Below are 25231 nucleotides of genomic sequence, written 5' to 3'. Positions count from 1 at the left end.
AGAGCTAGGGGAAGGCATTGTGGGCTTGCCCACATTGAGGATCTCGTCCAAGCATGGGGCTGGCCTTGCTAAATCAGTTCTGCTCCAAACCCAGGCGCGGGGCAGTTGCCACGCACTCGGCATTATCCGGGGTCCTCCAACTTCTGCCCTCTTTTCCCTCCCCTGCTCTGTGTTTCAGCTTTGCCTCCCTCACAGAGAGATGTCTTGCTTCAGACCCTGCCTGCCACGCCCCTGCGGCACCTCTGGCCCATCCCCACTTGCAAGCAGCTGCAATGAGCCGTGCATCGCCCGCTGCGCTGACTCGACGGTTGCCATCCAGGCCTCCCCGGTCGTGGTGACCCTGCCTGGCCCCATTCTCACCTCCTTCCCTCAGAGCACAGCCGTGGGATCCTCTCTGTCAGCTGCTGTTGGCAGCTCCCTCAGTGCTGCGGGGGTGCCCATCACATCTGGCGGCTCCCTTGATCTGGGCGCGGTCGGACTGTGTCTGCCTCCCCCCCACTGCAGTCTAAACTGCTGAAGCCAGACGATCATCCCCTTCGGCGCCACCACCCAGGAACCTGGAAGGAAATGGGCACCCGAGACTGCAAGCACGGCCATGGCTTGCAGACGAGCTGGGTACCCCCATCCCACCTGGGGCGAGCCAACGGTGCCCGCTGCGCCTCGCTGCATGGCAGGTCTTGCCACGCTGCCTCTGGCTCTGCTTTTCTCCAAACTCCTCGGGAAAGAGCTCCTGCTCTTCCACTTGGCTGCATCTCCGCTTGATGGGCACAGGGTACCAGGGTTAGGAATTGCTGTTGTGGGGACGTGATTGCCACAAGGTAGAGGGGGAATGGGAAGAGGCAAGCACTTTGCCTGGTGCTTGTGCTGGGGAAACGAGCAATTCTCTGTGCTTCACTGAACCCTGGGAACGTGTGTCTTGCTCTCTGTACTGCTTCACTGCCCTTTTGCCTCCCTTCTCATTAAAGACGTTGTGCAGCATAGCTGGAGACTTGTGGTGCTGTTTCTTTCTCCTCCAGCCTCCATTAGCCACCCGCTCTGCCTGCAAAAGCATTGCCCTCTGTCCTGAGCTTACTTCTCTCTGCCGGCAGCTGGGGAGGGACTACCTCCCCTCTCCCAGCACATGGGACACGTGTAATCAGGTACCTGCAAGCATGGGGCACTGCCAGATTTGGGTGGAGCTCCCTCAATGGATCCCAGAGCACCAAAACTAAGCAAATGGGCTCAGAAGGATGGAAGACCGGCACTATCAAGGCCACAGGCAAAGGCGACTTTTCAGTCTCTGTGAGCCTCAGAGGAACAGAGCATGACTCTGCTGCCTGGTCATCCCGGCCCCCCGATGGCTCTCAGGGTCAGCTGTGAGGCCCTCCACCAAAAGCACTCACAATCTCCCTTCAGGGGTCTTCATTTTCCTCTGCCAACGTACCCGGTGGGCCTTGAACGTGTCTTAGGAATTGTGCTGAGCTGCCTCCCTCTTTCCATACATTGGAAGCCCGCCAGGCAGCCCACTGCCCTCGAGAAGGACGTGGAGTTGGAGCCCTTCTGCTGCTTGCAGGTGAACCTGCCTTCAGCTGCTTGCTGTGCTGCTGTGCAGGGGCAGGATGCAGAGAGGTGGAGGGCAGAGGCCGTAAGGGAGCGTGCCGGGAAGGGTGGCAATAGGTATTTTCAGCAGTCAGCAAATGTGCCCTTGCACAAGGGAATGCGGACCCTCAAAACCAGGCAGATTTGGTGACTCCTTGCGTCCTCTTTGAACTTCAGCATCCCATCGGATGTTGCATCTCCTGAGAGTGACGCTTGTGTCAGGAAGGCAAGGCAGACCTAAGGGTGTGATGAGTGGCGAGGATGAAAGGCCTGGCAGCAAGAAAGGGATGTGGGTTCTCAGCTGAGTTGTGGAGGGCACCTTCAGTGACAGGCAGGGAGAAGTGGCCCTTCTGAGTCCGAATCTCGGCTGGAGTCCTGGCGTTCCTCTGGGTATCAGCGACTCCAGGCTTCGTTTCTTTTTGCTAACGCAGGTGGCTCCCCAGCACCTTGGTAGCTCGTGGGTATTTATTTCAGAGGAAGGATGCTGTGCCACAGAAGGGCTTCAGTGCCTGAGGCGGCAACATGTCCTTGCAGCAAAGGTGGTCAGAAGCAGGCTGGGTGGTGTCAGAAGAGAATTGCCTGCCGCTCAAGAGAGCAGATCCTTCCCTCTGCCTCTCCTCCGCACTGCTGACACCACCTGGAGTGCTGGAGTGCTGTGTCCCATTCTGGGCTTCCCGGTACGAGGGAGATGGACCTACTGGCGTGAGGCCAGCAAAGGGCCACGAAAATGGTTGAGGCCTTGGATCATCTGTCAAAGCAGGAGAGGCTGGGCAGGAGCTGGGACGGTTCAGCTTGGAGAAGGGAAGGGAAGGGAAGGGAAGGGAAGGGAAGGGAAGGGAAGGGAAGGGAAGGGAAGGGAAGGGAAGGGAAGGGAAGGGAAGGGAAGGGAAGGGAAGGGAAGGGAAGGGAAGGGAAGGGAAGGGAAGGGAAGGGAAGGGAAGGGAAGGGAAGGGAAGGGAAGGGAAGGGAAGGGAAGGGAAGGGAAGGGAAGGGAAGGGAAGGGAAGGGAAGGGAAGGGAAGGGAAGGGAAGGGAAGGGAAGGGAAGGGAAGGGAAGGGAAGGGAAGGGAAGGGAAGGGAAGGGAAGGGAAGGGAAGGGAAGGGAAGGGAAGGGAAGGGAAGGGAAGGGAAGGGAAGGGAAGGGAAGGGAAGGGAAGGGAAGGGAAGGGAAGGGAAGGGAAGGGAAGGGAAGGGAAGGGAAGGGAAGGGAAGGGAAGGGAAGGAAGGGAAGAGAGGGCTCAGGGGGACCTTATCGATATGCATCAGTACCTGAGGCGGTGGAGGGGGCAGGGGCAGGGGAGTGAAGAAGAAAGAGTCAGCTGCTTCTCACTGGGGCCCCACAACGGGGCAAGCAGTAGCGGGCACAAGCTGCAATACAGCAAATCCCACTTAAACGCACAGAAGACGACTCTTCTCCTGTGAGGGTGGTCAAACATGGGAATGGGTTCCCCAGAGAGCTTCTGGAGGCTCCATCCTCGCAGCCATTCTCAACCTGACTGCACAAGGCCCTGAGCAGCCCCCTCTGCTGGACCCTGCTTTGAGCATGGGAGTGCACTAGACAGTCTCCAGAGGTTCCTTCCCACCTCAGCTCTTCTGTGACCCAGCGCTGGATCCCTCAGGCAGAACCGGCTGTCAGGGACAAGGGAGGAGAGACGATGCGGGGAGCCAGGGCCCAAAACGGCTGCAGAGGCGGGCATGGGGAAGGGGCAGGAGAAGGGGCACTGCTGTCAGTCCCAGGCGCAGGATGGGTTCAGTCACGCTGAAAGAACAGAGCCGGAGGGCAGGGAAGTAAGGAGGACCAGAGTGCATAAAGCAATCTACCCAACAGCCATGCACGGGTATAAAAATGCAAACACGCTGAGGAAAGCCACCAGAGAAGCAGCAGCTTGAGGCCCCACTGAGATGTGAACTCACAGCTCCAGTTCCAGAGCGCAGAGCGGGGTAGCACCGTCATTCCTGGGGGGTCCCTTCTGGAGAGCTCTGGCTCAGGAGGGCAGCGGGGCCAAGGGAAGCAGACTGCAGCTCTGCTGCTGGGAGAAGTGCTGTGCTGGGGGTCAGACCTGCTTCTGATGCATCCCCCGGGGAGCATCAGGCTGCTCTGCTGCTCCTCTCAGAGGCTGGCCAAGCAAGGAGGGGCCACCCATGCTCTGGTTTAACTCCCTTCCCTGTCAAGAGGAGATCCTGCGTTCACCTTGTGGAAATGCCTGTGCTGTGAGCTTTTATCACAGAGAGCTCCCTGTCCAAGACGGATCATCCAGGAGGTTTCTGGAGGGTCTTGACGACAAGTGCCTGACACAGGCGACGGAGGAGCTGAGGAGGGCAGGTGCTCTGCTGGACCTCATGCTTACGAACAAAGAAGACCTAACTGGTCGGGAACGGGAAGGCTGGGAGCAACCTCGGCACAGTGGTCACGAGATGGAGTTCAGGCTCCTGAGCGGAGGAGAGAAAGCCCAAAGCCACAATCACAGCCCTGGACTTCAGAAGAGCAGACTTTGGCCTCTTCAGGGATCTGCTTGGAAGAATCCCATGGGACACCATCCTGGAGAGAAGAGGGGTCCAGGAGTGATGGCTGAGTTTCAAGGAAGGATCACCTCCTCAAGCTCCAGAATGGTCCATCCCAACAAGCAAAGGCCGCAGGAGGCCCGCATGGGTGCATAAGGAGCTCCTGGAGGAACGCCGACATCTAAAGGAAGCATACAGCAGGTGGAGGCAGGGACATGTGAGCTGGGAAGAACGCAGAGACACTCTCCAAGCATGCAGGGATGGGGTTAGGAAGGCCAAAGGCCACCTGGGGCTTAATCTCAGGAGGGACGTGAAGGGGAACAAGAGGTGTTTCTACGGGTACCTCAGCGGCAAAAGAAAGACCAGCGAAAGCAGGGGCCTTCTGCTCACTGGCAAAGGCGACCCGGTCACAAAGGACAAAGAAAAGGCCAAGGTACTGACGGCCTTCTTTGCCTTGCTCTTTACCAGGGTGACCGCACGTCAGGAATCCCAGGTCCCTGAAACCAGGGGGAAAGTCCAGGCCCAGGCACACTTGCCCTCAGTGGAGGAGGATCAGGCTAGGCAATATTTGAACAGGCGGGACATGCACAACTATGCACTCCTACGGGCCTTCTACGATGCGATGGCTGAGTTAGTGGATGAGGGGAGAGCAGCAGATGCTGTTTATCACAAGGGCTGTGATCCGCAGCACAAAGACCAGCTGGAGGCCAGTCACCAGTGGCGTCCCCCAGGGGTCGATACTGCGTCCAGTGCTCTCCAGCCTCTTCATTAATGGCCTAGATCATGGGACCCCAGCGCACCCTCAGCAGGTTTGCAGATGATACGAAATGGGGAGGGGTGGCCGATACACCAGAAGGGTGTAGTGCCAGTCAGAGGGCCCTCAGCGCTCATAACCCATGCAGCAGTACCTGTTGGGAGCCGACCGCCTGGCAAGCAGCTTTGCAGAGAAGGAGCTCTGCTGGACCTCATGCTTACAAACAAAGAAGCTTGGGTGGACACCAAGTTGAACATGAGCCGGCAAGGTTCCTCTGCAACAAGAAAGCCAGCATCATCCTTCGCTGCATCACGAAGAGCCACCAGGTCAAGGGCGTTGATGATTGCCCGCTGCACAGCCCTGGCGAGACCACATGCGGAGTGCTGCGTCCAGTTCTGGGCTCCGCAGGACAAGACAGGCATGGACCTTCTGGAGCAAGCCCAGCAGAGGGCCACAAAGAGCATGAAGGGGCTGGAGCATCTGTCCTACGAGCAGAGGCTGAGAGAGCTGGCACTGTTTAGCCTGAAGAAGGCGAGGAGGGGGGTGATCTTCTCCGTGCGCATGAACACCTGTGGGAGGGTGTAGCAAACATGGAGCCAGACTCTTTTCAGTGTCATGCAGTGAGCATACAAGGGGCATTAGGCACAAATGGAGACACAGAAAATTTCATCTCCACATAAGAAAAAAATTGCTGATGGTGAGGGTGGCCAAGCGCTGCAACACACTGCCCACAGAGGCTGTGGAGTCTCCATCACTGGAGATATTCAACACCGGACTGGACAGTGTCCTGAGCAGCTTGAACGGTGCCACAGGGTACTTTCAGTACATTCTTACAAGAGGCCAGACCGGGGACATGCAGCTGGCACACTGGAGGCCCAGGCTGGTATTCAGGGAAAACTCACCAGGCTGGAGAAAGGGGCTGACAGCCAGTGCCTACAGGTCAACAACGGCAAAGGCTCGTCCTCCCCTGGGCTGAAATAACACAGGGCAGGCTGGAGGCCGACTGGCTAGGAAGCAGCTTGCTTAAAAGGGTCTTGGTGGGGCCAGGCAGACAAGAAGCCAAACCTGAGCCAGCACTATGCTCTGGCTGCAAGGACAGACAGCCACATCCTGGGCTGCGTTGGCAAGCTGCAGCCAGCAGGGCAACGGTGACAGCGAGGGCGAGGGCGAGGCTGAGGGCGAGGGCGAGGGCTAGGGCCGGGACCCTTCCCCTCTCTTTGGCACCTGGGAGACCGACAGTGTGCCCGGTCTTGAATCTCCAGTACTGGAAAGGCATTGCCCTTGTGGAGTGAGTCCCGGGCAGGAAGACAGGGTCACCAGGGTGACTAGGACATATGAGGAGAGGCTGGGAGACCTAGCTTTTGGCAGCCCTAGGAAGAGAAGGCTCAGGGGAGATCTCATTCCTCTCTGCAGTTGCCCCGCGGGAGGAGAAAGAAAAGAAGGCGCTTCTGGAGCTCACAGTGACTGGGCAAGGAGCAGAGGACACAAGCTGTAGCACTGTAAAGTCCAGCTACATATAACACAGATTAAGATGAAGAATCTTTTGCATCATGGGGGTGGTCAAGCCCTGGAAGAGCGTGGTTGCTGGATTGCCCTTCTTGGGGAGAGGAAAAAGCTTGCCTACACACATCCCTGAGCAACCCGACGTAGTCGTCACTGCTTCGAGCGGGGCATTGGACTAGCTCACTCACAGAGGTCCCTTCCAACTCAAACGGTTCAATGCAAGCTGAGCAAAGCGATCGATGCTCTGCCCTTCTCACTGCTGCTGGGGCAACACCTGCATTGCAGTGCCCTGTCTGGGTCCCCCAGGACCAGAGACGCATCAGAAACCTGGAGAGAGCAACAGGCCCAGGGCCAGACTCAGTCAGGCGGGGCTGAAGCCCATGCCGTAGGAGCAGAGGTCGACGGCATTGGCTTTGTGCAGCCTGGAGGAGAGAAGGCCCGGAGGGGAGGCGGGGAAGGGAAAACCCAGCTCTGGCAATGGGAAAACAAGCCTCAGTGAGTACGGTGCAGCCCTGACACAGGCTGCGCGAGGGACACTGGCATCTCCGTGCGTGTCGGTGCTCAGACCCTGAGCCACCGGGTGGAGCTGGGAAGTTTGGCCTGTTTGGAGCAGGACGTTGGCCCTGAGGACCTTTAGGCGGGTCCTTCCTCCCTCACCTCTTTGGGGATGTGCTGAGTCACAAGGGCCCTTGACCAGCCACAAAAGGGCTGGAAGGCAGGAGCATGCGACTGCCTAGAGGCACCAGGGGCTTCAGCAATAACGCAAACCATTTGGAAATGCCCTTCAGGAAAGTGGCACTTCAGGAAGAATGAGGACACAAGCTCAGTATTCCTGGCACGCCTGAGGCCAGGACGCCATCTCCACCAAAGTCAACAGCAGGGCGACTCACGTTTCCCTGGAGTTCAGGGATTTTCCCAGCTCTTCCACAGTACGATGGCTCCCAGCTGCTCCGGGAGACCGATCCAACGTTGCTCTGGAATGAAAATGCCTTGAATGCGCCACGCCATCCCTCACCCAGGAGAAACAGCCGCACGCTGCAGCTCGCTGCCCCGAGCCACTCCTAAGAAGCAGCCCATGCAGGCTTTTGGCCTCCGCAATGAAGCTGCTGCGCAAAAAAGGTCCATTTGGGTGTGGGTCACTTTCAGGGAAGGATGCAGGAACCTCTTTGATCTCCCTCCTACACCTTGATCTGCTTGTTGGCAGGAGATTCTCCACTGCCCAAGCAGAGCCCAGACCCCCGCCTGCAAGAAGCGTGAAGGCCCACTCAAGTCCCCTACGCACATGGCTATGGAGATCCCAGAGAGTGACCGCTTGCCCTTTCCACACTGGAGGGGACCAACCCGCTCTCTGGCTTCGTCCTGCTCACCATGAACCTGCCATCGTTCCCAGGCTCCAAGGCAGCTGACGGAGGCTGTGGTGCAGCCTGACCAGCATCAGAACTAGCAACATTGTCACAGCCCTCACTCCTGCCCCCAAGGCGCTTGCCTCCAGCTCACTAGCATCCTTCCTTGCTGTGGAGCTTTGCCTCGGCCCTGCAGACCTGACTCTCGTCTCCCTTATGGGACTGCGCAGCCTTCACGTTCTCCCTGAACTTAGCCCACCACCTCCGGAGCGTCTGCCATAACCTGCAGGGAGAGATGTCTCTCAGGGTCAGCCTGAGTCCCTCCACGGAAAGCACTCGAGCGCTGGCTTGAGGTGTCCTTCATGGCCAAACCTCACCACGGCTCATGGCCATGCTCACCACGGGCAGAGGCGGAGGAGCCAAAGGCAATCCGCATGACGCAAATCCGCTTAAAAACCTCTCTGGACAGCGAGCCTGACACCTCCAACTTCACGGGCCCTAGGAGTCCGCAGGGGTGGCTGCGACACAGATGAGTCGTTCCACCATCAACTCCTATGAAGTGGGAGCAAAACATTTCAGCTGAGAGAGGCAAGGGCTTAATCACCAGCGAGAGCTCTGCAAGCAGCAGCAGCCACGAGTGTTTGGGTGCTTCATGAGCAAGGAATGTTTTGGGCCCCCTGGGGCTCTGGGACACAGCATAAAAGCCTGTGCTGCGCCAGGCTCTGCCATCCTCCTCTCTTTGCCTCACTTTCCTTGGGGAACTAGGTAAGCCTGGCTCCGCTCCCTCTCTTCCTACGGGCTGAACGGCTCTCATGCTGGCTACTCAACCTTGATAGGTGGCTGGCAAGCTTGGCACTTGAAAAGAAATGTTTAAGGTCCTTTACCTCTTTCTCCTTTCCAGCGGGGTGGTGATGGAGAGCTGGGAAGAGGAGGGTGCATTCAAGCAGAAGGGGGATCTCTGGGTTCAGCTGCGGGCATGCGAGTGCCCCAGAATTTCCACCTGCAGCAGGTCGTCCCTAACCAAATAGCCCAGCGCATCCCCTGCCATCTTGAAGGCAGAAACGTTTCTTTTGGAGATGTGGTATGAGCGGTCTTTGCAGAGCTGCTTTAAGCCCACTCTGATGCATTTCACGTGAAAAGCTGGTCAGCATTCCCGTGCTGTGTGACTCGGAGGGCATGTGACCGTGCGTCCTGAGGTCGCTCTGGAAGCAGGAGTGAAGGGAGGCCTCAGCAGCCTCCCCCCACTCTCAGGGACGAGGGCAGCCTCTTGAGTGAGAAGAGGGAGCAGAGCTCTTCCAGCTTGGTGGTTTCCAATAGGACAGCCACAGGGGAAGGCCTGTGTGGCATGGCAGACGAAGAGCTAGGGGAAGGCATTGTGGGCTTGCCCACATTGAGGATCTCGTCCAAGCATGGGGCTGGCCTTGCTAAATCAGTTCTGCTCCAAACCCAGGCGCGGGGCAGTTGCCACGCACTCGGCATTATCCGGGGTCCTCCAACTTCTGCCCTCTTTTCCCTCCCCTGCTCTGTGTTTCAGCTTTGCCTCCCTCACAGAGAGATGTCTTGCTTCAGACCCTGCCTGCCACGCCCCTGCGGCACCTCTGGCCCATCCCCACTTGCAAGCAGCTGCAATGAGCCGTGCATCGCCCGCTGCGCTGACTCGACGGTTGCCATCCAGGCCTCCCCGGTCGTGGTGACCCTGCCTGGCCCCATTCTCACCTCCTTCCCTCAGAGCACAGCCGTGGGATCCTCTCTGTCAGCTGCTGTTGGCAGCTCCCTCAGTGCTGCGGGGGTGCCCATCACATCTGGCGGCTCCCTTGATCTGGGCGTGGTCGGACTGTGTCTGCCTCCCCCCCGCTGCAGTCTAAACTGCTGAAGCCAGACGATCATCCCCTTCGGCGCCACCACCCAGGAACCTGGAAGGAAATGGGCACCCGAGACTGCAAGCACGGCCATGGCTTGCAGACGAGCTGGGTACCCCCATCCCACCTGGGGCGAGCCAACGGTGCCCGCTGCGCCTCGCTGCATGGCAGGTCTTGCCACGCTGCCTCTGGCTCTGCTTTTCTCCAAACTCCTCGGGAAAGAGCTCCTGCTCTTCCACTTGGCTGCATCTCCGCTTGATGGGCACAGGGTACCAGGGTTAGGAATTGTTGTTGTGGGGACGTGATTGCCACAAGGTAGAGGGGGAATGGGAAGAGGCAAGCACTTTGCCTGGTGCTTGTGCTGGGGAAACGAGCAATTCTCTGTGCTTCACTGAACCCTGGGAACGTGTGTCTTGCTCTCTGTACTGCTTCACTGCCCTTTTGCCTCCCTTCTCATTAAAGACGTTGTGCAGCATAGCTGGAGACTTGTGGTGCTGTTTCTTTCTCCTCCAGCCTCCGTTAGCCACCCGCTCTGCCTGCAAAAGCATTGCCCTCTGTCCTGAGCTTACTTCTCTCTGCCGGCAGCTGGGGAGGGACTACCTCCCCTCTCCCAGCACATGGGACACGTGTAATCAGGTACCTGTAAGCATGGGGCACTGCCAGATTTGGGTGGAGCTCCCTCAATGGATCCCAGAGCACCAAAACTAAGCAAATGGGCTCAGAAGGATGGAAGACCGGCACTATCAAGGCCACAGGCAAAGGCGACTTTTCAGTCTCTGTGAGCCTCAGAGGAACAGAGCATGACTCTGCTGCCTGGTCATCCCGGCCCCCCGATGGCTCTCAGGGTCAGCTGTGAGGCCCTCCACCAAAAGCACTCACAATCTCCCTTCAGGGGTCTTCATTTTCCTCTGCCAACGTACCCGGTGGGCCTTGAACGTGTCTTAGGAATTGTGCTGAGCTGCCTCCCTCTTTCCATACATTGGAAGCCCGCCAGGCAGCCCACTGCCCTCGAGAAGGACGTGGAGTTGGAGCCCTTCTGCTGCTTGCAGGTGAACCTGCCTTCAGCTGCTTGCTGTGCTGCTGTGCAGGGGCAGGATGCAGAGAGGTGGAGGGCAGAGGCCGTAAGGGAGCGTGCCGGGAAGGGTGGCAATAGGTATTTTCAGCAGTCAGCAAATGTGCCCTTGCACAAGGGAATGCGGACCCTCAAAACCAGGCAGATTTGGTGACTCCTTGCGTCCTCTTTGAACTTCAGCATCCCATCGGATGTTGCATCTCCTGAGAGTGACGCTTGTGTCAGGAAGGCAAGGCAGACCTAAGGGTGTGATGAGTGGCGAGGATGAAAGGCCTGGCAGCAAGAAAGGGAAAAGAGAATTGCCTGCCGCTCAAGAGAGCAGATCCTTCCCTTTGCCTCTCCTCAGCACTGCTGACACCACCTGGAGTGCTGGAGTGCTGTGTCCCATTCTGGGCTTCCCGGTACGAGGAAGATGGACCTATTGGCGTGAGGCCAGCAAAGGGCTACGAAAATGGTTGAGGCCTTGGATCATCTGTCAAAGCAGGAGAGGCTGGGCAGGAGCTGGGATTGTTCAGCTTGGAGAAAGGAAGAGAAGAGAGAGAAGAGAAGAGAAGAGAAGAGAAGAGAAGAGAAGAGAAGAGAAGAGAAGAGAAGAGAAGAGAAGAGAAGAGAAGAGAAGAGAAGAGAAGAGAAGAGAAGAGAAGAGAAGAGAAGAGAAGAGAAGAGAAGAGAAGAGAAGAGAAGAGAAGAGAAGAGAAGAGAAGAGAAGAGAAGAGAAGAGGAGAGCTCAGGGGGACCTTACTGATATGCATCAGTACCTGAGGCGGTGGAGAGGGCAGGGGCAGGGGAGTGAAGAGGAAAGAGTCAGCTGCTTCTCACTGGGGCCCCACCACAGGGCAAGCAGTAGCAGGCACAAGCTGCAATACAGCAAATCCCACTTAAGCGCACAGAAGACGACTCTTCTCCTGTGAGGGTGGTCAAACATGGGAATGGGTTCCCCAGAGAGCTTCTGGAGGCTCCATCCTCGCAGCCATTCTCAACCTGACTGCACAAGGCCCTGAGCAGCCCCCTCTGCTGGACCCTGCTTTGAGCATGGGAGTGCACTAGACAGCCTCCAGAGGTTCCTTCCCACCTCAGCTCTTCTGTGACCCAGCGCTGGATCCCTCAGGCAGAACCGGCTGTCAGGGACAAGGGAGGAGAGACGATGCGGGAAGCCAGGGCCCAGAACGGCTTCAGAGGCGGGGATGGGGAAAGGGCAGGAGAAGGGGCACTGCTGTCAGTCCCAGGGGCAGGATGGGTTCGTGGGATCAGTCACGGTGAAGGGGTCCTTCCTTGCTGTTGAGCTTCAGGTGTCCGTCATGGCTAAATTCCATTATGGCTGATAGCCATGCTCACCATGAGGAGGGGCATGAGCTGAAGGCAATCTGTGTGGTACAAATCCTCTTTTCAGGCTAAGTTCGCTAGTAACACTGTCCCGTTTAGCACACAAGCTGGACTGTGCATCACGTGCCCTCGCTCATGCAGCTCTTCAGCCCTTCATTCCCCCTCTCCTCGCTCCCTTCTCTTTTTCCAATGTAGGGGTACTTCCAGGAAGCAAATACTGAATGCCATCACACTGCTCTCTAGTGCTTGCTACCTCCATTTCTCAGCTGACCCTCACAGTGCCAGCCTCATGCCTGCTATGGGGGAAATGATCTTGTGTGAGATCAGACTCTCCACATTACGTGGCGTGTCCCACAATGACTCTGCAGGAAAGTAGGCAGCTTTCCAAAGAAAATCCTTCACTGCTGAGCTCCAAGATAAGGCTTCCCCCTCTCCTCGCTCCCTTCTCTTTTTCCTTTCCCAGAGTTTCACTCTCTCCTGCCACCAGACTCCTGAAATTTCTCCATCTCTGCCCTGAGAGCTTCCCAGTAGCCCTGTGAAGGCTCCCGCCGCAGGCTTCTGAATTCATCACTGTTGCCTAGCTTTTATACACATTGATAAGTTCCTCCTCAGCATGGTCTTCTCCTGGCTAATGAATCCCCGCCCTGTTAGTCTCTCCTCTAATGACAGATCAAACTGGAAGAGCGGGGTGTTAACACACTTCTGAAACAACCCAGCTAGAATGAGAAAGAGAAGTCATCCTTCTTGGGCTGTCACCATACGCACCATCTGGACACTTCCCTTCAACTCTGCAACCGTTTAACAGGAAAGCTCTTTTCCCCCAGGGCAGGCAGTGAGGTGGGATTGTCACATGAGCAGGAAACTTTCCCACCACAGCTCTTTCTCCTGTGAATAAGTCCACACACACACACACACACACACACACAAACACACACACAAAGACAACATTTGAGCTGAGACCCTAAAGCTGGCTTGTACCTTCAAGACAGAAAGAGACATCTTGGGGGCTCTGCAGATTGGGGAGCAGAGAGCAGGGGAAGTCCCTGATGCCTGGAGAAAGACAAGTGCTGCACCAGTCTCCAAACAGGGGAAGAAAGACTATCTGGGGAACCCCAGGCCACTCAGCCTCACGTCAGTCCCTTGGAAGGCCGTGGAGCAAGTCCTCTTCACTATATCCATCCATGGATGGAGGGACAACAGGCGATGTTGTCTCCCTTGTCTTTAACAAGGTTTTGGACATGGTCGGCCACAGCATCTTTGCATCCAAGTTGGGACGTCATGGTCTGAGGGGGGTGGACCTCCAGAAGGAGGAACGCAAAGTCCAGCGCCTGCATGGACCAATTGCCCTGCACTGGGGACTGACTGGGTGGGGAGCTGCTCTGCTGGACAGGCCCTTGGGGGTCCTTGTGAGCAGCTGGCAGTGCAGCCTGCCAGGGTGGGGCCTGGCACCGGCGCGGGAGGCACTGGCCCTGTGAGCGGAAGCTGAGGGAACTGCCCTTGTTTAGGCGGGACCCAGATGGGAAGGTTTTGGGGGGATCTAATTGCAGCCGTTGAGTACCTACGAGAAGGTGGGAGGATGAGAGCCAGTAGCTAGGCAGGAGTTGAAATGGGTGCCAGCCCCGAGGCCCTGACCTCTTTGGGGACAGCAGAGGTGCAAATCCTATCAACCCCAGAGCCCGTTCAGGGAGCTGATCCGACCCGAGGGACTCCCCTCGCTCCTTCACCACAAGCCATGGGCTTCTCTGAGCGGCGCAGACTGGAGAGCACAGCATGCGCGGAGAAGGATTTCTGGGAGGAAAGTCTCCACACTTCCCAGTCTGGGGAAGGAAAAGACTGGCAGGCAGAAGTCTGTCAGGAGTGGGACTTGAACCCACGCCTCCCACGGAGACTGCGACCTGAACGCAGCGCCTTAGACCGCTCGGCCATCCTGACCTCTTGGCCAGCCTCCGCTCTTCTCCCTAGAGCCTGCCTGAGCCGGGGAGGGGGGGGGATGGATTCAGGCTCCTCCCCTTGTGGCGCTGGGCTCTTTGGAGGCAACAGCAGGAGCTGGAGGCATTTCAGAGCAGGGAGCAGAGGGGCCCAAGGCACATGGTCAGGAAACTTCTTCCGGCTGTGAGAATGCAAAAGGGAATTCTTCAATGGCAGAACCAAAGGAACTCGCGGGGCAGGCGGTTCAAGATGCCCACAGTCACCTGCTCTTGGCTCCTCAGGGCTCTGACACTGTCGTAAACCAACGAGGACGCCAGAAGAAACTCGTGGGTCTGCAGGTCCCAGCAGCACGCTTTGGCACCTTTGATTTCTTGCCTGCAAGCCCCGCTACACCCAATGGCTTCAGGCACTGCCACCGCCTCTTTCTCTCTCCATGCATGTGCCTGCTTGGGCACCCATGTACAGGTCCTTGTGCCATTTGGTGAGCCTGGCTCTGTGCATAGGAGACAGTCTTTCTTTGGGCAGGGAGGCTGCCAGTCCCTCCTTGGGCAGATGCAAACCCCAGAAGACCAGGGGACAGCTCCGTTCCAGCGGTGGCCTTGCCATCCGCAAGGCAGCTCCTGCTCTGAAGGCTGTCCCCTCTGGAGCCTGTCTCTGGCTGCCTCTCCCCAGCAGACAGGAGGGGGTGGTTCCTGATGTTTCCTGCCCCACGGCCTTCCTGCTGGCCCCAGTTCTGCCCCTGCTCTCCTGTTCCTGCCCACCTCCAAAGCTGGCCTGGCTGGTGGCTGGGGAAGCACAAGCTGGGCAGAACCTGGCGAGTCGGGAAGCACCACTTCCCCAGCTCCGCTGCTCGTGGCACGGTGTCCTGGGGTGGGCTCAGGCCACCAGCCTTTGGGGAGCAGCCAGATGTCCTCCCCACTGGCGCCACAGCGCTGCCCCTGTGGGGCCTCTCAGGGCCACCTTTTCCTGCCTCAGAAATGGCCCAGCCCCCTGGATGCTCTGGGTGGGCAGAGGCAGTGTGTTAGGGCTGGGAGTGTAGATCAGGCACCGTGGGCAGCCCCACGCCTGGCTCTGGGGTTTTTCCATGTGAACATCCCCTCCCCGCACAGCTTGGAGTGCAAATTGAGCCTGTGGGCACCTCTCCCTTCTTGCACTCTAAAGGAACACTGCCAAGCCCACTCATCCCCCCCGCCCCCACCCACCCATGCACACACACACACACGCACGCACACACACATGCGCACACACACACACACACACACTGTACTCCTCACAGCAATTTTCTGAGGTGTTATTTTCAATCTTCATCTTTAACCTTCCAGGGCATTAATCTTCTGCTTGCCAGGTACAACGTCCAACAGCAGCAGGTTGAGCTCTGGGCCAGGCAGGAAATCCCTCTCCTCTGGCCCACGTGTCAGCAGTGCAGAGAGGCCGTCAGCGTGGAGTCCCTCCTCAGCAGGCAGTCAGCACTGGTCTCAGCTGGGAGCCCGTAGCTGCCCCAAGCAGTCCTGGTGCCATATCAGCAGTTCTCTTCAGCACCCTCACCTGGGGGCCCTGGGAGAGAAAGTGTGGAGCCCCACAGACAAAGAGACGGGCGAGACCCATCCATGGGTGAGGAGACGGCCCATGGAGAGACTCTGCCAAGAGAAGCCAAGGCCTTGGGTGTCTGGGGAGGGAGGACAGGGGCAGAGCAGAGGCTGGTGCCTCTCCGCCCAGGGCTGTGGGGACCGTGCCTTCCCTCTGTGCTGCTCTGCTCACACCAGCCCTGAGGGTGATCTCTGACAGGGCTGTGTGTCCATGATATGGAAGCCATGGGTGGGCTGCAGTGTTCTTGGCTCGCTCAGCACAGGCACGGATCCCAGTACAGCCAGTGCAGCCGGGAGAATGTCTCTACAGAAGTGCCTGGGTGGGTGCGTTCATGTGGGAAGCAGCAGTGGCGCTGGGGTATTTCCGCTCTTACAGGCCTGGGAGCAGGCAGAGATGCTTGGGGTGTGAAACGTGGAGGAGCGGCCAGAGGCTGTGTGCAGGGAGGGGGAGGCAGGACTGATGTGGGCGCTGGGAGAAGTGGGGCAGAGGCATGTGCCTGCAAGCACTTCTTTCACTGTGATGAGCACAGCCGCCTGCCAAGCAGCCCATCTCTGCTTGACTCCTGGCCAGCGTAACCTCCACCCTCAACAGCTCTTCTGCTTCAGTCCCTGGCATGCACTTTCACCAAGGCAGGCATTGCTGAAGCCAGGCCTGTCTCTCCTGGGCTCTGGGGGGGTGCCCCATCCTGCCTGTGCATGCACTAAGGGGAGTGGCTCCCCCAGGGAACATGAACTTGTTGGTGAAAGCAGGAGGTGGAAGTGCCTCTGCAGCAGGCGCCTGGAAGGAGAAAAGGGCGCGTGCGTGCGTTGGCCAGGAATCGAACCCGGGTCAACTGCTTGGAAGGCAGCTATGCTCACCACTATACCACCAACGCATGCAGACCTACACCCGCCTCCTCCTGCTCCTCCCAGGCACCATCTGACCCTCTCTGAGCTTTCAGGACTATCCCAGGAGTCCGAAAGGTGAGGAAGATGTAGCAGAAGGAAAAAGAACAGGAAGCGGCATTTGGATAGGGTCTTTCCCTTCCCCCATCTCTTCTCCTGCTGCTGCAAAAACTTGCAGACGTTTCCACGTGGGGGGCCTCCCTTCCCGTCACAGAAGCACACACATCTCGGCTTGGGCCGCGTGGGAAAACATGCCCCTTTGAAGAAAATCCACCCCTCCCCATAGGTGAGCAGTCCTCTGTCAGGAAAGCTGTGAGCCTGTGCAGCTGGGAAAGGAGAAAGGTGGTTCCCACACACCCTGGCGATGCTGGGGGAAGCTGAGGATGACTAGAGGGATGGGGGGTGCACTGGGCATGCTGTGCAGCTGGAGGGACTGCGGCTGCAGGGCTTTGTCCAGGGCTGGAGCTTCGTCGCTCCAGGCAGCTCAGAAGAGGACGGTGCCCTGTAGCTGGCAGGATTCCAACCTGTGTGGGGAAACTCCCCTGGACTTCACATCCATTGCCTTCCTCGCTCAGCCGCAGCTACCCGCCCCAAACCTCTTGGCAGCAGTGATCACGTGCCCTGTGCAACGTCATCCAGCTTGCTGCGAGTTTCAGGGCCAGACTGTGTTGGGGTTTTCCTTTCCATCCTTGGGACACACCACAGCTGGGCACCCACAAACAGATGAGCACATTCAGAGCGCATTCACCACACCTGGGACTCTGAGGGAGGTGTCTCATTTACCTCCCAGTCCCTGCTGTGCAGTGAGGTGGACTGGACAAGAGGCGCCACCAGATGCCCAGCCCCGCGGAGGAAGCACTGCTGGGGAAGTCCCGGAGTTCCAGCTGCCTCCCCAGGGTGAGGAGTCTTTCCTCCCTGCCTGCCTCTGAGGCCTGGGGGCTCTAAGCACTAGGGTTGGGACCTGCGCTGCGAAGGAGAAGTGCCTGCATCCAGGGTTTCAGAGGCGTAACCCCAGGGCTACGGCTGCAGCTCCCAGCGCCTGGTTGTCAGGGTGGCATCTGGGATATGCTGATGCCGGAGCAGCATTTGACTCTCCCTCTGGCATCTCTGTGGCTGGAGGGGAGGAAGGGAAGGGAGCTCCATGTATCAGGTCTCTTAAGACGGAAGAGAAAGCAGAGAGCCCAAGAGCAGGCGCTGAAGAGGAAAGACTGCAAGGAATCCAAGGACCCCGGTCTTGAAGTTTTGAGACAGTGGAAACAGGAGACACACAAACGGCACTGTCTGCTGGCGTGGCTGCCCTCCGGCTCTAGAGAGCTGGAGAAAGAACTCAGGGGAGGCGTTAGGAGGGGTGAGCTACGTGGAAGGGCAAATGGTGGGGTGAAGGGAACCGGAGGGACGTAGACGAGTGGGGGGAAAGAGAAAGTTTGATGTCCGAGAATGAGCCACTGTAGAGGTCTGCCTGTGCACGGTTTTGTCTGGATGGTGACCACAACCCAAGTCAAGAGGCTGATCTTGCTTGAAATCCAATGTATGGCTCCAGGGATGCATAGGAGGCATTTCTGTCATTTCCGTGGCCCTGGTGCAGTGTTAGGGGCAGCTGCTGGGCTGTCAGGGTCAGCAAAAGCAAGGCTGCACTGCAAGGGAGTTTCTGTCCTCCCCTGCAGAGGCAGCTCAGTGGGGCAAACACAGACTCCTCCCATGTGTGATGCGCAGGAGACAGTGTCAGAAGGGCAAACCAAGGGGGCCTCAGCTCGGGCACACAGCCTTTGGGCTTCCTGGGGAGACATTTTTCCTCCATGGGCCCAGGCCCAGGCTCAGGCCCAGGCAAGAGGAACAGAAGCCCCCTTGAGCCCAAGCGCTGGTGCTGTCAGTGTGCAGGAGCGGCAGGGAGGGCTCTGCAAGCTCCCCACCCAGATCCTGGGGGGAGCAGAGTGGCGCAGCGGAAGCGTGCTGGGCCCATAACCCAGAGGTCGATGGATCAAAACCATCCTCTGCTAAGGCCCTTTTTTCCCAGTCCCCTCCCGGCTGAGGCCTCTCACTTTGCACACTTCCACCAGCACTCCCCTCTGTGCGGTGCTCCAGGGCTGGTGGCAGTTGTCCTGCTCCTCAGCCCCTTGCCTGTGCTGCTCCTGCCCTCTCTTTTGCTTTCTTAGCATCTTCTCTCACCTTCTCCTTTGCTTTCTTAGCATCCAGACCTCACAAAGTGCGCCTGAGGAGCAGAGAAGGCTGTGGATCACCAGGCAGACAGGACCACAGAGAGGTCCCCCCACAGGAGTGTGGGTGTCCTGGGGACAAAGCTGATTCTTCCTTCCCTTCAGGGAGCTAAACCCCCAGCTTCCTGGTGGCAAGCGGGGACCTTCACCGCTGTGCAGGTGGAGAGGAGGTGAAGGCTGGTGCTTGTTCAGCGAAGACAAATCCAGCGGTCTGGAAGACCTGGGGGATTTCTCCTTCCTAGCCTCTTGGCTGCCACTCCCATTCGTAGGTCAGCCCGGGGCAAGACTGAGCAAGCTTTCACAATGGGCACGTGTGCACGCGCGCACACACACACTCACACAGAATACACACCCATGACCTGGCCACATGTATGAATGCAGACAGAGAGCAGTGCCTTCATGAGCACCCACAGAAACACCCACTCACGCTGGCGTCACCACCACGAATGGCCCAATCCTTTCTTCCTCGTGGGCTAGTCAGGACTGCAGTGCCACAGTGGACACCCCCTCCTCTCCTGATTCACACGTACATGCACACCTGCAGGTCCCTCAATCCCCAGCCCAGACCATAGGTCCGACCAGAGTCCCTGCCTGGGCCATGAACCCTGTTTATCCACCTCCTGCTCCAACCAGCCAAATGAGCCAAGGAAAACTTCTTTGCACATCCCTGAGATGTGACATAGGAGGCCAAGGTTGGACCTGCTCCTCATGAACAGGGAAAACTTGGCCGGAGACTTAATGACCAACAGCAGGAATAAAGCCACAGTGCTTGGGCATGCTGCGATGGTCTTAGGAAAGGCAAAGCTCGACTTGTGTTGGGACTGGCAAGGGACATCGAGAGCAAGAAGGAGAGCTTTTACTGCTGCAACGCTGTTGCTACCCTTGTTATCCCTGACTGCAGCAAGGCCTTTGGCATGGTCTCTCAGTATCATTGGAGCTAGTCTGGTGAGTTGTGGAGAGGAGACCTGGATGCTGACTTGTGTGGCAAATGGGCTGGGCTGTCAGGCTCAAAGGTTTGTGCTGGGTGGTACAAAGGCCAGCTGGTGGCTGCTTCCCAGTGTCGTCCCTGAGGGATCACTCGGGGTGCCAACGGGCTTTAACGTCTTAAGGGGTGACCTGGACAGTGGGACAGAGGGTGCTTGTAGCACATTTGTTGGAGAGACGAGTCTGGGGCGGGGCCAATGCAGCCGAGAAACTGGAGGGCAGCGCTGGTAATAGGAGAACCTCGACAGGTGGGAGAAGGGGGCCAACAGGAACCACCTGCAGTTCAACAAGGGCAAAGGCAAGTCACAGGAGCACGGTATCACAGAACCGTTGAGGTTGGAAGGGACCTCTGGAGATCATCTAGTCCAAACCCCGCTCAAAGCAGAGCCAGACAGGGCAGGTTTCCCAGGACTGTGCCCTGGGAGGTTTTGACTATCTCCAAGGGTGGGAGCACAGCTTCTCTGGGTAGCCTGTTCCAGCATTCAACCACACTCACAATAAAACAGCTTTCCCTTCTGTTGAGACGGAATTTCCTCTGTTTCAGTGTGTACCTGTTGCCTCTTGCCTTGTCGCTGGGCATCACCGAGAAGAGTCGCACTCTGACTTCTTTACACCTTCCCATCAGATACTTGTGTATGTTGATAAGATCGCCCCTGAGCCTTGTCTTCTCCAGGCTAAACAATCCCACGGGTCCCAGCCTCTCCCCCTATGACAGATGCTGCAGTCCCTTCTTCATCTTTGTGGCTGTTTGCTGGGCTTGCTCCTGTACGTCTATGTCTTTCTTATGCTGGGGAGCCCAGAGCCAGACACAGCACTCCAGATGTGGCCTGACCTGTGTTGAGTGGAGGGGAAGGATCACCTCCTCTGCCTGGTGGCTACGCTTTTCCTGTTGCAGCCCAGGATGCTGTTGGCCTTCTCTGCCATGAGGGCGCATTGCTGTCTCATGTTCAACCTGCTGCCTGCTCGGACACCTGCGTCTTCCCCTGCAAAGCTCCTCCTTGCTGCTCAGAGCCAAGCCTTTACTGGTACATGGGGTTATTCTTCCCCAGGTGCGGCACCTTGCACTTCCCTTTGTCAAGCTTCATGAGGTTCCTTTCTGCTCATTTCTCCAGCCTGCCAAGTTCCCTCTTGGTGGCAGCACCAAGATGCGGGGAGCCAGGGCCCAGAACGACTACAGAGGCGGGCATGGGGAAAGGGCAGGACAAAGGACACCGCTGTCAGTCCCAGGCGCAGGATGGGTTCAGTCACGCTGAAAGAACAGAGCCGGAGGGCAGGGAAGCAAGGAGGACCAGAGTGCATAAAGCAATCTACCCAACAGCCATGCACGGGTATAAAAATGCAAACACGCTGAGGAAAGCCACCAGAGAAGCAGCAGCTTGAGGCCCCACTGAGATGTGAACTCACAGCTCCAGTTCCAGAGCGCAGAGCGGAGTAGCGCCGTCATTCCTGGGGGGTCCCTTCTGGAGAGCTCTGGCTCAGGAGGGCAGCGGGGCCAAGGGAAGCAGACTGCAGCTCTGCTGCTGGGAGAAGTGCTGTGCTGGGGGTCAGACCTGCTTCTGATGCATCCCCCGGGGAGCATCAGGCTGCTCTGCTGCTCCTCTCAGAGGCTGGCCAAGCAAGGAGGGGCCACCCATGCTCTGGTTTAACTCCCTTCCCTGTCAAGAGGAGATCCTGCGTTCACCTTGTGGAAATGCCTGTGCTGTGAGCTTTTATCACAGAGAGCTCCCTGTCCAAGACGGATCATCCAGGAGGTTTCTGGAGGGTCTTGACGACAAGTGCCTGACACAGGCGACGGAGGAGCTGAGGAGGGCAGGTGCTCTGCTGGACCTCATGCTTACGAACAAAGAAGACCTAACTGGTCGGGAACGGGAAGGCTGGGAGCAACCTCGGCACAGTGGTCACGAGATGGAGTTCAGGCTCCTGAGCGGAGGAGAGAAAGCCCAAAGCCACAATCACAGCCCTGGACTTCAGAAGAGCAGACTTTGGCCTCTTCAGGGATCTGCTTGGAAGAATCCCATGGGACACCATCCTGGAGAGAAGAGGGGTCCAGGAGTGATGGCTGAGTTTCAAGGAAGGATCACCTCCTCAAGCTCCAGAATGGTCCATCCCAACAAGCAAAGGCCGCAGGAGGCCCGCATGGGTGCATAAGGAGCTCCTGGAGGAACGCCGACATCTAAAGGAAGCATACAGCAGGTGGAGGCAGGGACATGTGAGCTGGGAAGAACGCAGAGACACTCTCCAAGCATGCAGGGATGGGGTTAGGAAGGCCAAAGGCCACCTGGGGCTTAATCTCAGGAGGGACGTGAAGGGGAACAAGAGGTGTTTCTACGGGTACCTCAGCGGCAAAAGAAAGACCAGCGAAAGCAGGGGCCTTCTGCTCACTGGCAAAGGCGACCCCGTCACAAAGGACAAAGAAAAGGCCAAGGTACTGACGGCCGCCTTTGCCTTGCTCTTTACCAGGGTGACCGCACGTCAGGAATCCCAGGTGCCTGAAACCAGGGGGAAAGTCCAGGCCCAGGCACACTTGCCCTCAGTGGAGGAGGATCAGGCTAGGCAATATTTGAACAGGCGGGACATGCACAACTATGCACTCCTACGGGCCTTCTACGATGCAATGGCTGAGTTAGTGGATGAGGGGAGAGCAGCAGATGCTGTTTATCACAAGGGCTGTGATCCGCAGCACAAAGACCAGCTGGAGGCCAGTCACCAGTGGCGTCCCCCAGGGGTCGATACTGCGTCCAGTGCTCTCCAGCCTCTTCATTAATGGCCTAGATCATGGGACCCCAGCGCACCCTCAGCAGGTTTGCAGATGATACGAAACGGGGAGGGGTGGCCGATACACCAGAAGGGTGTAGTGCCAGTCAGAGGGCCCTCAGCGCTCATAACCCATGCACCAGTACCTGTTGGGAGCCGACCGCCTGGCAAGCAGCTTTGCAGAGAAGGAGCTGGGACTCTGGGTGGACACCAAGTTGAACATGAGCCGGCAAGGTTCCTCTGCAACAAGAAAGCCAGCATCATCCTTCGCTGCATCACGAAGAGCCACCAGGTCAAGGGCGTTGATGATTGCCCGCTGCACAGCCCTGGCGAGACCACATGCGGAGTGCTGCGTCCAGTTCTGGGCTCCGCAGGACAAGACAGGCATGGACCTTCTGGAGCAAGCCCAGCAGAGGGCCACAAAGAGCATGAAGGGGCTGGAGCATCTGTCCTACGAGCAGAGGCTGAGAGAGCTGGCACTGTTTAGCCTGAAGAAGGCGAGGAGGGGGGTGATCTTCTCCGTGCGCATGAACACCTGTGGGAGGGTGTAGCAAACACGGAGCCAGACTCTTTTCAGTGTCATGCAGTGAGCATACAAGGGGCATTAGGCACAAATGGAGACACAGAAAATTTCATCTCCACATAAGAAAAAAATTGCTGATGGTGAGGGTGGCCAAGCGCTGCAACACACTGCCCACAGAGGCTGTGGAGTCTCCATCACTGGAGATATTCAACACCGGACTGGACAGTGTCCTGAGCAGCTTGAACGGTGCCACAGGGTACTTTCAGTACATTCTTACAAGAGGCCAGACCGGGGACATGCAGCTGGCACACTGGAGGCCCAGGCTGGTATTCAGGGAAAACTCACCAGGCTGGAGAAAGGGGCTGACAGCCAGTGCCTACAGGTCAACAACGGCAAAGGCTCGTCCTCCCCTGGGCTGAAATAACACAGGGCAGGCTGGAGGCCGACTGGCTAGGAAGCAGCTTGCTTAAAAGGGTCTTGGTGGGGCCAGGCGGACAAGAAGCCAAACCTGAGCCAGCACTATGCTCTGGCTGCAAGGACAGACAGCCACATCCTGGGCTGCGTTGGCAAGCTGCAGCCAGCAGGGCAACGGTGACAGCGAGGGCGAGGGCGAGGCTGAGGGCGAGGGCGAGGGCTAGGGCAGCGACCCTTCCCCTCTCTTTGGCACCTGGGAGACCGACAGTGTGCCCGGTCTTGAATCTCCAGTACTGGAAAGGCATTGCCCTTGTGGAGCGAGTCCCGGGCAGGAAGACAGGGTCACCAGGGTGACTAGGGGTCTGGTGCATGTGACATACGAGGAGAGGCTAGCTTTTGGCAGCCCTAGGAAGAGAAGGCTCAGGGGAGATCTCATTCCTCTCTGCAGTTGCCCCGCGGGAGGAGAAAGAAAAGAAGGCGCTTCTGGAGCTCACAGTGACTGGGCAAGGAGCAGAGGACACAAGCTGTAGCACTGTAAAGTCCAGCTACATATAACACAGATTAAGATGAAGAATCTTTTGCATCATGGGGGTGGTCAAGCCCTGGAAGAGCGTGGTTGCTGGATTGCCCTTCTTGGGGAGAGGAAAAAGCTTGCCTACACACATCCCTGAGCAACCCGACGTAGTCGTCACTGCTTCGAGCAGGGCATTGGACTAGCTCACTCACAGAGGTCCCTTCCAACTCAAACGGTTCAATGCAAGCTGAGCAAAGCGATCGATGCTCTGCCCTTCTCACTGCTGCTGGGGCAACACCTGCATTGCAGTGCCCTGTCTGGGTCCCCCAGGACCAGAGACGCATCAGAAACCTGGAGAGAGCAACAGGCCCAGGGCCAGACTCAGTCAGGCGGGGCTGAAGCCCATGCCGTAGGAGCAGAGGTCGACGGCATTGGCTTTGTGCAGCCTGGAGGAGAGAAGGCCCGGAGGGGAGGCGGGGAAGGGAAAACCCAGCTCTGGCAATGGGAAAACAAGCCTCAGTGAGTACGGTGCAGCCCTGACACAGGCTGCGCGAGGGACACTGGCATCTCCGTGCGTGTCGGTGCTCAGACCCTGAGCCGCCGGGTGGAGCTGGGAAGTTTGGCCTGTTTGGAGCAGGACGTTGGCCCTGAGGACCTTTAGGGCGGTCCTTCCTCCCTCACCTCTTTGGGGATGTGCTGAGTCACAAGGGCCCTTGACCAGCCACAAAAGGGCTGGAAGGCAGGAGCATGCGACTGCCTAGAGGCACCAGGGGCTTCAGCAATAACGCAAACCATTTGGAAATGCCCTTCAGGAAAGTGGCACTTCAGGAAGAATGAGGACACAAGCTCGGTATTCCTGGCACGCCTGAGGCCAGGACGCCATCTCCACCAAAGTCAACAGCAGGGCGACTCACGTTTCCCTGGAGTTCAGGGATTTTCCCAGCTCTTCCACAGTACGATGGCTCCCAGCTGCTCCGGGAGACCGATCCAACGTTGCTCTGGAATGAAAATGCCTTGAATGCGCCACGCCATCCCTCACCCAGGAGAAACAGCCGCACGCTTGCAGCTCGCTGCCCCGAGCCACTCCTAAGAAGCAGCCCATGCAGGCTTTTGGCCTCCGCAATGAAGCTGCTGCGCAAAACAGGTCCATTTGGGTGTGGGTCACTTTCAGGGAAGGACGCAGGAACCTCTTTGATCTCCCTCCTACACCTTGATCTGCTTGTTGGCAGGAGATTCTCCACTGCCCAAGCAGAGCCCAGACCCCCGCCTGCAAGAAGCGTGAAGGCCCACTCAAGTCCCCTACGCACATGGCTATGGAGATCCCAGAGAGTGACCGCTTGCCCTTTCCACACTGGAGGGGACCAACCCGCTCTCTGGCTTCGTCCTGCTCACCATGAACCTGCCGTCGTTCCCAGGCTCCAAGGCAGCTGACGGAGGCTGTGGTGCAGCCTGACCAGCATCAGAACTAGCAACATTGTCACAGCCCTCACTCCTGC

The 25231-nt window shown here is 57.9% G+C and overlaps 2 non-coding genes across 2 annotated transcripts; both read right to left on the bottom strand.

Annotated features, from left to right (window-relative positions):
• Nucleotides 1-13782: 13782 nt before the first annotated feature.
• Nucleotides 13783-13865, bottom strand: TRNAL-CAG (transfer RNA leucine (anticodon CAG)). The gene has a single exon. It is a non-coding gene; the product is annotated as a tRNA-Leu (tRNA).
• A 2386-nt stretch (nt 13866-16251) lies between these two features.
• Nucleotides 16252-16323, bottom strand: TRNAG-UCC (transfer RNA glycine (anticodon UCC)). The gene has a single exon. It is a non-coding gene; the product is annotated as a tRNA-Gly (tRNA).
• Between the last annotated feature and the right edge of the window lie 8908 nt (nt 16324-25231).

The sequence above is a fragment of the Dromaius novaehollandiae genome, chromosome 10 (assembly GCF_036370855.1).
Source record: "Dromaius novaehollandiae isolate bDroNov1 chromosome 10, bDroNov1.hap1, whole genome shotgun sequence".
Lineage (NCBI taxonomy): Eukaryota > Metazoa > Chordata > Aves > Casuariiformes > Dromaiidae > Dromaius > Dromaius novaehollandiae.
The sequence above is the reverse complement of the archived record's forward strand: the minus strand, read 5'-3'. Positions and strand labels throughout refer to the sequence as shown.